Source organism: Fundulus heteroclitus, chromosome 20 (assembly GCF_011125445.2).
Source record: "Fundulus heteroclitus isolate FHET01 chromosome 20, MU-UCD_Fhet_4.1, whole genome shotgun sequence".
Taxonomy (NCBI): Eukaryota; Metazoa; Chordata; class Actinopteri; order Cyprinodontiformes; family Fundulidae; genus Fundulus; species Fundulus heteroclitus.
Genome location: NC_046380.1, coordinates 7,695,677 through 7,708,750, shown reverse-complemented (window position 1 = coordinate 7,708,750; position 13,074 = coordinate 7,695,677). Strand labels below are relative to the sequence as shown.

At 39.9% G+C, this 13,074-nt stretch overlaps 1 protein-coding gene across 3 annotated transcripts in view; it reads left to right on the top strand.

The window, feature by feature from the left end:
- Positions 1-13,074, top strand: part of asic1b (acid-sensing (proton-gated) ion channel 1b) — a 256,494-nt gene that overhangs the window by 228,654 nt on the left and 14,766 nt on the right. The gene's annotated exons all lie outside the window — the stretch shown is intronic.

Here is a 13,074-nt window from a genome sequence, read left to right as displayed (position 1 = left end):
CTTCAATAAGCCCTACGTTGTGAAGTAGCTATAAGAATAAGTGATTAAAGAAGATAGTAACGCTGCGCATGCTTGAAAAAGATCAGATTCTAGTCCCTGCCGACGTCACATGAAACGTACCGTAGCAAAATCCATTTATCTTTCTTGTTTTTTAACCAAACAGGAGGCCCTATGCAACTTTTCTTATATGGGCTTTAAAACTTCTCAATAACATTAAGCAGCTTAGAAATTAAAAATTAAAAATTAAATTCCCGTGGATCAGTTGTAATATTTCTTATTTGCCTTTAAAATATATTCTGTGTTATACTCTGCATGCAAGATCATAAGATTCTGTATGCCAGTGAATATTATGTGTTGTGGTCATTTATGTTGAATCCTAAGTTCTATTTATTTTTTTCTCTAGACACACAGAATATATTTAAGTTAGCTTGAAACCAAAATCTATAATCTTATATTTAGAATTGTTTAGATTACTTTAGTCATTTTTAGACCCTCCCATTAATTGAAGCGATGAAGAACACACGATAGGGCGGAGTGGAAATGAGTTTTTGTTGGTCAAATGTCGACGACGGAGGTAGTAAAATGAATTTTTCTGGACCACGTTTTGTTTTTTTTGGAAGTTGTAACATCAGATTAAGTTAACTTTCGTTTTTATCTAAGTTGTAAGACGTTTTTAGCTACTATTTCGTCCAGATTTTCGCTGGCAATAAACAGTCAAGTCAGTAGTGTGTTCAAGAAACAATCCAGCAGTTTGTTTGGTGACCTGTGGGTACAGGTCACCAAACCTGTGGGTACCCTAACTGGGCTTTTGTCAAATCAGCAAGAAAATCCAAAAGACACGCTGCAGAACATAATGATGAGAAGAATAAACGGAAAAACATCGTCATCCCATATGTTGCTGGAGTCTCTGAAAAACTCAAGAGGATTCTCTCCTCTTTTTAGGACCAAAATGTTCACATTTTGGACAAAGAAGACAGATGGTTTGAAAGGGGCGTGAAGGAAGCCATCTACGTTAAGAGAGAAAAAACAACCTTAAACAGAGGAGGAGGACTTAGGTTCCAACTCTCAAAAAATTATAATACAGATATAGGGTTAATTCTGGCCACCCTCATACGGGTGATCAAAACATCGTGCCTGTAAACCAGGCCAATAACAATCCTAACGACTCCTGGTTACAGAGGAGTGGACCAGTTTGGGTTCAATTTGCATGTTATTTAAGCCATTACAAGGCCTTTGTAAGCTTGCAACTCCACACTACTCCAGACATTTTGAATTGAGAAAGCTTCCAGGATAGGAAACGAAACATCTTTAAACTTCGATAAAAAAGTCCAGTTGTTTGTTTTTTACTTTTTTGGAATGACCATAACCTGGATGACTGAGAATCTTCACCAGAAAACCACCAGTTGTGCATCTTAAATTTGTACCCAAAGTAACAAGTATCTTAATATTTTTTCCCATAAATATATGACTGGTTTTGTAAGTCAATGTTGTAAATATTGTAGGTGTGTAGACTAAAATTTACAGCTCCAGTAAAAAAAATTTAACAAAAGTGTAGAAATTAAAAGTTAACAGAGGCGCTTTACAAAAGCAAGGCAATAATTGCAAAGCATTATGAGCTCGTTAACCTCCAAAGTACTTATTTAACCTGCTCTGGGGTTTCTAATAAGAAGAAAAGGATGCGGTCGTTCAGACGCAAACACATGACAAAGTGTTGTTTTTTGGTCTATGTTAGTACCATAACTGGTTGTCAAACTCCCAGGCAGTGCCGCACACATCCGTAGGCCCATCCCGTTCTTGTTTGTGTGGTACGTTCCATTATCGCTTTTTGCGTATAACACCCCTACGATTGGGCTGATTTCACACAGCACCGAAACATATTATAGAGAGTATGGGGGCAAAAGCTGGCTGCGAAGTGTACAAACAAAAATGCCTTTTCACACCTTAGATGAAGTACTTCAACAGACGTGGCAAGAGCGCTTCCTCTCCAACTCTGAGCTGAGGTCGCACGGAAATGGGCGATTCAAAAGCCCTTATTAGTTTAGCGACATTTATGGCGTCATTAAAGTGAAATTTCACCTTTCGATCAAAGGTCCCTCTGATGAGGTTGTGATAGCACTTTAGTTATTACTTATTGGCTGGGGAGAAAGACATCTTACCTCACCACAGGACATAGTCTTCCCCTCGCCACCAAAAGCACGCAAAACTCTTTTCTTTATAGTCTCTACAGAATAATGGGATCATATTTTTGCAGTAGAACTGTTGGTGTTTAAAATACAATGCATTTAAAGCAACAATGACAGTTTTAATTGGCTGTGAAGGAGAGCAGTTGAGAAAAACAACAAGCAGACAGGCAGCAGAAGTTTCTGTAGTGACTTTAAGCTATAGCTGGTCTAGTTCATACACTCGCTATGCTGTAGAAACACAAACTAGAGACCAGGTTCTGCAGCGGATTATGCTGGTGAAGATTCTCAGTCATGCAGGTCACGGTCATTCCAAAAAACTAAAAAAAAAAAAAAAAACACTGGCCGAGCATGTCCCAACTAAAACAGAAGGGAAGCACAAAGAACAGAAACACATCAAAGATGCCCTCCAAAGCTGTGGGTAACCAAACTGGGCTTTTGTCAAATCACCAAGAGGCAAGGCCTACAATGACTTTAACAACTCCCCATTACTAAGGAGGTGGACCTGTTTCGCTTCAATTTGCATGTTATCTAAGCCATTACAAGGCATTTGTTGGGCAGTAGTATAAAGCTTGATACTCCACATTACTCCAGACTTTTTGAATTGAGAAAGCTTTCTGGATGGGAAGCGAAACGCCTTTAAACTTCAGGAAAAAAATCCTGTTGTTTTGTTTTTTAACTTTTTTGGAATGCAGCTGATTAAGTTCAAACCTGGAAGTAGAAATGTGTAGATTCACTTTTAATTTATAGTAAGTAATGTGGTGCGTCTGTTTGTTCTGTGGAGCTTTTCAGAAGTCAGCAGAACTCTGCTGTCTACTGATGTAGCAGGAGCGGTTCACACATGGAGGTCGGGTTTGAACGGCTGTCATATTTTAAACACCCAGGGAGGCAAGTTAGTCAATGCAGCATTGAGTGAATTAGGACCGGTACCAAACCATGAAGAACTGTCCATATTTATCCGCACCCTGGCAAATACAGAAACACCTTTATTGTCCTACAACAGGGAAATTTGGGCATAACAGTGGCAAAAAAAAAAGCAAAATGTAGACAGAAGACACCAGAATTACACACTAGATTATATGAATAAATAATTATCTATGTTAAATAAAGCTCATCTTTTCTTGCAGCAACAAATTCTCACACTAAATTTAATGGGGAGGAAAAATAAGGTTTAATTTAATTACATTTATTCAGATTGGTTGAAAAAAATCCATGTTTAGAAATAAGCAAGATAGTTCAGACCATCCTTTTTAATATAAATCTAAAAAAAAAATTCTTTACTTCTGCATCTCTCAGCTTGAGTTGACCATACTTTCTACAAGTTATTAATGCATGACTTTATGTTTTCTTGGGTCGTAAATGATGTGACAGAAACGATCATTTCCTGTAGCCACTGGATGAGAAACCATAATTATTTTTGCCACTACAACACACATATCCAAGGCTCACTGTTATCAAGCTGCCACCACTAAGGGCATGTTGGCAAAAAGTGTTTTCAGTCCTATCGTTCCAAGGAAAATGTTAGATTTACCTGTTTTACACACAAACTATCTGGTTATTTTGGCTAGATAAGGCTGAGGCTGAGTCTTTCAGCCACAAACACTCTAGGTGTGTTTTTGTGTCAGACGAAGGATGAAGATGTGGGAAATCACATACCTTCCAGTTGGAGGATTAGTGATGCTCTGGGCCCGGTTCCCCAAATCATATAGAAAAGCTGTGGGGTGAGCTGAAGTTCATAGGAGATCATACAAGAGAAGCAAAGACTCTGAAAGTTCTTCTCTAACCCCCAGTGGGTCGAGGCAGATGAGCGTTCACACTGAGCCTGGTTCTGGTTCTGCTGGAGGTTTTTCCTTCCCGTTAAAGGGGAGTTTTTCTTTCCACTGTCGCTTCATGCATGCTCAGTATGAGGGATTGCTGCAAAGCCATCAACAATGCAGACGACTGTCCCTGTGGGTCTAAGCTTCTTCAGGAGGAGCGCATGATGCTTTTCAAGACTTTGATACAATCAACTTGGTTCCCTTATATCGGACATTTTTTTACCAATCTGTATAATCTGATTGAATTTGACTTTGGAAAGTGCCTTGAGATGACATGTTTCATGAATTGGTGCTGTATAAATAAAATTGAATTGAATTGAATTGAAAGATCTGGGAAGATCGCTGGATGAATAGTGAGGAGATTCCTGTCTGTGGACGTACCAATGCTCTGTGAGGGGTTAGAGAAGAGCCAGTGTTGTCCAGTCGATAGACGTGGATTCTGCAAACTATTGGCAGCAGGGTAAAAATAACTGAGCTTCTAATTCTTGCATTGACTATTTTTATTTTGGGGGGACTAGAGCCTTTATTTGAAAATGGACTGACAGGAAATAGGGTTGAGAGAGAAGGTCCACAGAGTAGGAGTCGAACCAACCAATATTTCTTAATTTACTTGAATGAAAAGTTGAGTTATTCACAATTTGCAGTGTGAAATCATGCTACTGCTGCAGTAGAAGAGGGATTTCTTTTAATGATTCCCTTTGCACACTTTTACCAGGGGTGCTGATTACTGAGGCCAGCGCTGTGGTTTCACTGCAAGGACCAAAGGATAAAGAGTAATAGGTCTAAAATTATAAAGCCCCTTACTGTTTCCATGTTTCTCTTTGCTCAACCTAAGAGCCCTGAAGGCGACTTTAGGTTGAGCAGCTTTAGACTAGCTGCTAGGGAATAATGTACGGCAGAATGGTCACAGCTTAAGCTCAGCCTTAAACATTGTTTGTTTTCCAGCACGGCAAAACATCTCCGGCACATATTTGTCTGCCAATTTGTGACCCCTCTCCCCTCGGTGCTGTTCCTTCATATCCCCTCCCCACCTCCCAAATGCAGCCACATCTACCGTGAACACCCCGTGACATCAGCATTTACTCTGCTATCCGCCGTACTTATAGCTGCTCTCTTGGGTCTGGAGTTTAATAAATGTTTTAGCGTTTTTTTTTTTTTTCTGGCGAGTAAACCTGCTTTAGTTGTTTGACAACTGAGGTCTTTTGAAATCCAGAGGGTGCTCCCGAAGACCTCGTTTTGAATCTTGGAGCCGCTGACAGGAGGAGGCTAGATGAGCTCATTAGGAAGCCCAGGTCCGTCTTAGGATGACCCAGTGCAGGTGGTGGGACACAGAAACCAGTCAGCCTTTCTGCACCTTTACAATATTCTGGAAGTTTGTTCCAGATAAGTGGAGCATAGGAACTAAATGCTGCTCCTCCTTGTTTAGTTCTGGTTCTAGGTATGCTGAGTAGGCTGGAGCCAGAAGACCAGACAGTATGGGGTTCTCCAGAAGGCGTTAATCCAGGGGTAATGCAGGTCCGATATCGGGGGGGGGGGTCAAGTTCCGGAACAGGTAGGCAAAAAAATTACACTTGAAAGTTACTAACCGTGAGGGCTCGAAAACAATCTGGCACTGGAGACAGATTTGGACCGAGCTTTTATGCATGTAGAGACAGGTGAAGCCAGTAGAGGTGATTGCAAAGGGGTGGAGACTGGAAATTAATTGTGAACAGAGTCAGCTCCAGTGCCAGAATCATCACACTGCTGTTGTTTTCCATGCACAAATGCACCGTATTTTTCGGACTATAAGGCACTCTTAATATCCTTACATTTTCTCAACAATTTATAGTGTGCCTTATAGTCCGAAAAATACGGTACATGTCCATTTTGAAGAAGAAAAAACATTTAAATAACCGTACACATCAGAGTATGGTATTTTAATTAAGTGGACAATATTATTCTTTTCTTTCTTACGTATATTTTCCCCCTTTGTGTTTATCTTCATGGTCCATTTGTCCTTCATTTTTTTTTTCAAACGTGTTACAATGAGGGATATTTCTATTCGGCTCCATTCTATTCAACAAAAACAGACCACATAACCCATTCGATCTGTAAGGCCTGGAAATCGAGTCACCTCGAAGGCTAGCACGTTTTTTAGTGAGTATCCCTCTGTGTTGTTTTTTTTTTTGTTGTGTTTTTTTCGGTTACCTGGGAGTTGAATGAAGACGGCCCACAAGGTCGACACCGCTTCACTGGAATCTCACTGTGTTTTCAATCACCAGAGCCATTTTTTTTCCCTCTCACGCAAGAGATGGTGCAATTACCCGTTTTCCTACAAACGGTCCCCGAGTTTGCTGTCCGAAGAAAAGAAAAAAAAAACATCTGATACAAACATGCTTTTTAGTTCTCTTTTCATATGAGAGGGGATAAATGTGGCCGACGAAAAGACTTTAACCTCTGAGCCGACAGTGCTGTGATGAGGTTGGAGGGATTGCTCGTGTTTGCGTGCACCCCAGAGACCTCGGGTCCTTGTGCCACCCTCACAGAGATCCACATGGGGCCTTGGCATAAAGAAAGAACACAAATGTGCCCAGTCAGCTTGTCACAACTGGTCTTGTTCGATGAAATAAAGAAGATGTGGGTTATTCCTCTCAGCTGTGAATGATTCTGCGGCTGCGACGGCTAGTTTGCAGTCAGACAAACGGTAAGCTCTTGTCCCTAATATGCTACAGATCCATGCATAATGAATGAGGGGGGGAGAAAAGCAGGATTTTCGGTGGGAATCTCAGTCCGTCCACGTCCTCACAACTAGTCAGTGCGTTCCTGTGTCGGCAGGCTGCAGCAGGATTTTGCATGCTGCCAATGTCGCTTCTGCAGGAAACAATGCATCTTTGTCTTGTTTTCTTCTCCTCTCTCTCTCTCTCTCTCTCATTGGCTCCATTACTTTTTTTCCTCCTCTCCGACGCTCATTACGATTCTGCTAATACAATTTCTCTCTTTAATATCATTCTCTACATGCTGCTTCCCTTCAGTCTGTCTCTGTTTATTTATTCCCTGGCAAGCTCACTCTTCATTAATCTAATGCAGTTTGCTCCGCACTCGTTCAACTCTCTGCTTCAGCAGTCCTGTAGTGGAAAGGCGCCGCTGACTTTTCATCTGGCCAAACTGTCACTCACTATGATCCCATAAAAAGAAAAATACGCAACATCCACCCCCACCCCTCTTTTTTTAACATAAAAAGGCAAAACCCTGCCACCGTCTCCTGCACCAGCATATCTCCATCCTCCCCTCTTGCCTGTCCGCTGAGTCTTGCAGACTTCTTCCTCTCTGCCTTTTATTTGCTCTCTTGCTCGTTTAATGAAGGGAGAATTGAGGTCAACGTCTTATCGGGATTTGTTTCCTTCCTTCTGGTTGTTAAACGACTAACTGCACTCTAAAATGTCCTTAAATATCCCACGGCAGACTCACTTTTGTCGACGCTGGTAGACGTTTCCCTCTTTGGAAGTACACTGCAAAAAACGGATCTAAAAACAAGTAAAATGTTCTCAAAGTTAGTCTATTTGTCCTTGAATTGAGCCAGTAAATAAGATTATCTGCCAATGAAATGAGTATCTTTACCCCTAAAATAAGATAATTAGACATCATGCACTTGAAATAAGATGATGGAGATGAATTGTTACTATTTTAAGTGGAAAAATCTTATTCCATTGGCAAATAGTCTTATTTACCTGCTCAAATCAGGGACAAATACACTAATTTCACGAAAATTTTACTTATTTTTAGTTCTGTTTTTGCAGTGTAGTGTTGTTAGTTGTTTTTTTTTTTGTTTTTTTTTATGCTGGACCGCTTTTAAATATGTAGAGTAGTTATTATCGTGTATTTTATCCTTAACGTAGGTCCTCCACGTGAACTTGAATCTGCTTTTAACCATCAGGTTCCATGCAGCTGCTGTTTTCTGTGTTTTGCTCTGGGTTAGCGCTTCAGCTTTGGCCACCGGTGGGGTTTTTTTGTTGTTGTTTTTTTCTTCTTTAAAGCGCATCCTAGACGTGTGTGTCTGAGTGTTAATGCTTTATGTGCATGCTGAACATCACCCCGGGTTATTAATAACCAAATCCAGCACGCAGAACCCGTGGTTGCCTCCTGCACTCTGGTAGAAAATGTAAAACGCAGGTTCCTAAATCACAATGGTGGCCTTTAATTTATTGCGGCGCGAGCACTCAGTGATGCGCAGTCTGAGCCGATGAAACGGAGACACACACAAGGGCCCCCTTTTTTTTTTTTTCTTACAGCTTCCCCCTTACTGTATTTAATGCAGCAAGTTTTGCCTTTTTTTTTTTAAAAAAAGTTGGATTAAATGCAAATTAGTGTTTTGTTTTAGATGCAAATCAGAGAAAAAAAATTCTTCCTTTGGAGGGAGCTTTGGTTACGTCAGAAATGCGATCGCATAGATCGATGAAGATTGGTTTGAAGAAGGAGGCGTATGACGTTTATGTTTACAGTCAGAGTTAATGCTACGGCTGTTTTACTCCACTGTAGTGTAATCATTTAATCGTCTCGCTCTCCTGAACTCGGTTATCACCCACTAGTACAAAGACTGCAAATTTGACAGCCTGTGGCCGTCTCCTCTCCAGTGGTCAATAATATGCTCTCATGTTTATTCACATCCGTGTTTCTGTAATTTGCTGGTTTCATTCCCTGCTGGGGAATTATTAGCTTGTTCTCAACTTTTTTTTAATGGATGATGATTTCTTTGTTTTTCCACTGGTTAGTGTGACCATGTTTTGATCTTTAAACCGTTTATATTGTATGTAAAAAAAAAAAAAAAAAAGAAAGTAAAGAAATGACAGAACAGAATGAATTAACGGAACAAATAGACATGTAAAATTAAACTTAAATATGGTAAAATTCTAGGTTGAAAATAAATATACATTATCTTTCGGTATAAATAATGTCTCTATTATAGTTGAACAAGAGATAAAATAAAATCTAATCTAATAACTATTTTTTTAAGGTCTTTGTTTACTTGTTTTATCTTTTGTTTTAATTTTAACAGACTTGTTAAAATTTCAGGCTTGTGACAAAGAAATTATTATCATGAAACATTTTGAAATGAAACTAAAAAACGACAATCTGACTGATCTAACTGGTCTACAACTATATAAAAAAATTAAAAAAGCAATCTGATTATGCAAGTGTACGCAGCCTTAAGCCAATTCTCTTAAGTCTCTACCTTCAGTACATTTGTTAGCAGCCTGTAAGCGTGCTGCACCTCGGCAACATGTGTCCACGCTGTCTTTTTTTAATCCTCTGCATATATTAGATTATGAGGATATTTCCTGTCCACAGCCCCTCTTCAACACATTTTTAGGTCATGGACTTTCTCTGGTCTTTGTTTGGGCCACTTTTTTAAAGCGTTTTGGATATACAGTTAGACGCGCTCTGATTCTAGAAATTAATAAATCTCTCTTTTTAACATCCTATCTGGCAGACACTTGAGGGTTTTGGGACAAAAACAAATGTAATTAAAACTAAAATTAAAACTATGGTTTGATCTAAAGAAAATAAACCCCAGAGCATGATGCTGCCATCGCCGTGTTTTACTGAGGGTATTGACTTTGTGTGTTGGAGCAGTGTTGTTTTCATGCCCAGTTTACCTTTTGTGTATGTGGCACAAAACCCAAAGCTTTGTTAAATCTGGCCATGATAAATCTTCCCACGAGGTTTCTGGCGATTTCAGGCAAGTTGTTTTCTTTGGAAGTAAAGAAGTTTTCACCAGAGAGGAGATAGGCAGGATGAGTAGCGGGGAGCAGACTCCACACCAGATCCGAGTAACTAGTGACTCAGAAAACAAAAAGGGATTAGACATGCTCAGCAATTTACAGGCAGACAATCTGGGTGCAAACAGAATCCGAGGTCCAGCAGGCGGATGAGGTCCAAAATCCAGTCAGGCAAAAACAGAAACAGACAAGGGTTGGGCTGGCTCGGAAACAGGAAGAAGAAACAGGAACAGGAACAGGCAGGACAAGAATCGCTGGAAGGTCGCACCGTGAGAATTGAGACATTCTGACAGAGTGCAGAGGACAGAGACAGCATTAAATAGGCAGGAGAACAAAGGTGAGCAGAATGAACCAATTAGAACAGGTGGAGGTCATCAGGGGAAGGAAAGTGGCTGAAAGACGGAATAAACTGACAGAAAATAAGTGGAAGGAATATAGAAACTAAACTAAACCAGTCCAGAATATAAATAACCACAAAAACCAACCCAAAATAAGAAACTAATACTGAGAAAAACTATCACAGAAATAGAACCTAAGGCAGGGAAGTAAACTGACTAATCAAATAAACAAAACAAAAAAAAAAAAAAACACAGAATATGACATTTTGTAGTTATTTTCTATTCATTGATGACTGTCTACACCAAACATGGTATGTATGTAATGCGGTAACAAAATGTGAACCCTTCTCCAGATCAATACATTTGAGCGATTACATGCTTTTGATCATTTCTAACCATCTTGCTAACTATAGCTATCGCTGAAAGATGCAAAAAAAGAAAAGAAAAGCAGATGTCGGCGTAATCCTTCTAGGAGAGCTGAACTTCATTTCTTTTTCCTTTTCGAAATAAGTCGTGTTTGGTGTGAACTCCAGAACCCTGAATGCTGAAACCAAATCAAATGTTGATTCATCAAATTACTGTGTGAGAGTTTTCACACGCTTGATGTTTTCTTAAGCTATCCAGTGCATTTTGTTCTCAGAATCGCTTTAGCTCGTTTGACATTCTCGTTAAAATTCCTTGTAGGGAACAAATTTAGTATTTTCCAGGAATCACCATCATTCTTGATGTCATCTATGAAAGCAGCCTTTCCTTCTGCATTAGTTTACTGTTAGACTTCTGGCTGACACGTCTCCGAGCTGAACCAGCTGATCGAAAGAATCTTTTTATGGGTTCTGGCATTTAAGTTGAGTTTGATATTGACGTATTGAGCCGACAAGGCTTTATTTCTGCTTTGATGTATTCAAAAGAGATTGAAATTACTCAGCCCCCTCTATGTTATGTGAGCAGTCGTAAATAAAGATTAGTGGACGGATTGAGCACGTGTTCCTGGAGGAGAGGTGAACGCTGGAAGTGAATGACTCGATGCAGTCCGTTGAGTTTCCTTAGATGGGAAACTTTTTTGACAAATTTGTTGATATAATTGACTTTGTGAAGTCAATTATATCTGCACTGAACTGAATTAGTATCAACAACTTTTCTGCTCAGTCTGAAGAGCTTCAAGGTTTAATTTTTGTTAGTTTTCTGCTAAACCAGAAAAAAAATACTTTTTTCATTTTGCATACTTCAAATTCAGACGTTCTCTTACGTTTCCTTAACATTTGGTAGAATTGCCTTATAAACTGTAGGTCAGTTATTTTGGGTACCCTCCCACAGGTTTCTCACAATAGTTTGCAGTAATTTTGGCCTATTCTGTCCCTACATGACTGAGTTAGGCTTTTTAGATGCCAAATATGCGCACAACTTTTCAACTATGCCCACAAATTGTAGATTAGATGGAAATCAGGGTTTTGGGACGGCCACTCCACACATCCTTAATTAATTTTTCCATATTCTCAGGGCCAGTGTGCTCATGGAGGAAACATTTGGGCTCAAGCTTTAACTTCCGGGATCATATCTCTATCTTATCCTGTCTTATCTTATCTTATCTTATCCTATCTTATCTTATATCCTGAGATTGTGCTTCAATAGCATTACCCATAATGCTCTGTCTAAATGATGCAATGTATTTTTGCATGGTGCACAAGTCCCTCTTGCAGCAATGCACTCACACAGCATGATGCTGCCTCCCCCGTGCTTCAAAAATTGGGGTGGTCTCTATTACCTCCAAATGCAACAATCAATCACCATGGCCAAACATTTTTATTTTAGTTTCAACACACCGCTGGAGGTGGTTGTTTGTTTGTTGTGAGGACAGACAGATGTTTGAGTGAATCCGGAAAATGTGATTTTTTTCTTTTTTCTTCCTTTTTATGTCTTTGGATAAATGGTTCAATCGTCTCCGGGTGGCCTTTCAGCCCCCGTTTGTTGCAGGACTTCTTTCACGCTCTTCACCAAGTCTTCGCCTTTCATTCCAAGGCTGCTGCGCACATTATGGACCAAAACACAATCATCTCTGGGAGGCAGGAGCCGTCCCCTAAAATAATTGTTTGAACAGTGGCACTTTCAGACACCTAGAAATTGTACCCAAGGGTGAACTAACACGAGAGCAGTTCCTCAATTTTCTCCCTGATATCCTGACTGTTTTATTTTTGTTTTTTTTATTTTTTTATTTTCCCATGATGTCGGACAGGGAAACAGTTATTACCTCCATTTAACTTGAATGCCTGTCCTTACGTAAATAGAAATAACCAGGACAAAACTGGTCAAAATGTGGTCTGATTTAATGAAAAAATTGCTTATATCTAAGCATACAAATATTAAAATATAAGCATCTGGTAAAATGCACTTGTAATGGGAGTGATAATTAGACTTTGAGATCAACCCTAACACATACAGGGCAATATGAAGTCACTCATAGAAGACTTTTGGTGCAGGATTAACACTAAATATGAACATGAATGTGAGGGTATAATTTACAGATGTTGCATAAGAATTGCATAAAACCTGTTAGCTAGAAGCCAGGGTGCACGGCCGCTTTTGATTCCACTAAATAAAACTGTGGGGCCTGAAACTCTTACAGCTGAACAATGTCAGCCACACCGCTGGCGCTATCGGGCTTCTTCGTGGAGAGTGGGCAGTACGATAAAAGCCCAGAGGGAGACCACAAATAGGAGAGCGTAGGAGACCAGCTCCAACAAAAACCGTGGCTGTACAGATGTATTCACTGTGAGGCAAGAATGGGATTCATTCTCCGGGTCTAATGCAGCAAATGACCTGTGTAATGTGCATTGTCTGTCGGGAAATGGCCTCTCTTATAGACTGAGTAACAAGTTTCTCATCTTCCTGACAGCGAGTGCAAGGTCAAATGACTGCATTATCAGCACACAAGCAGGGAAAGGATTTTTTTATTTTTTTTTAACGCTTTGTGACTAACAGGGTTTTC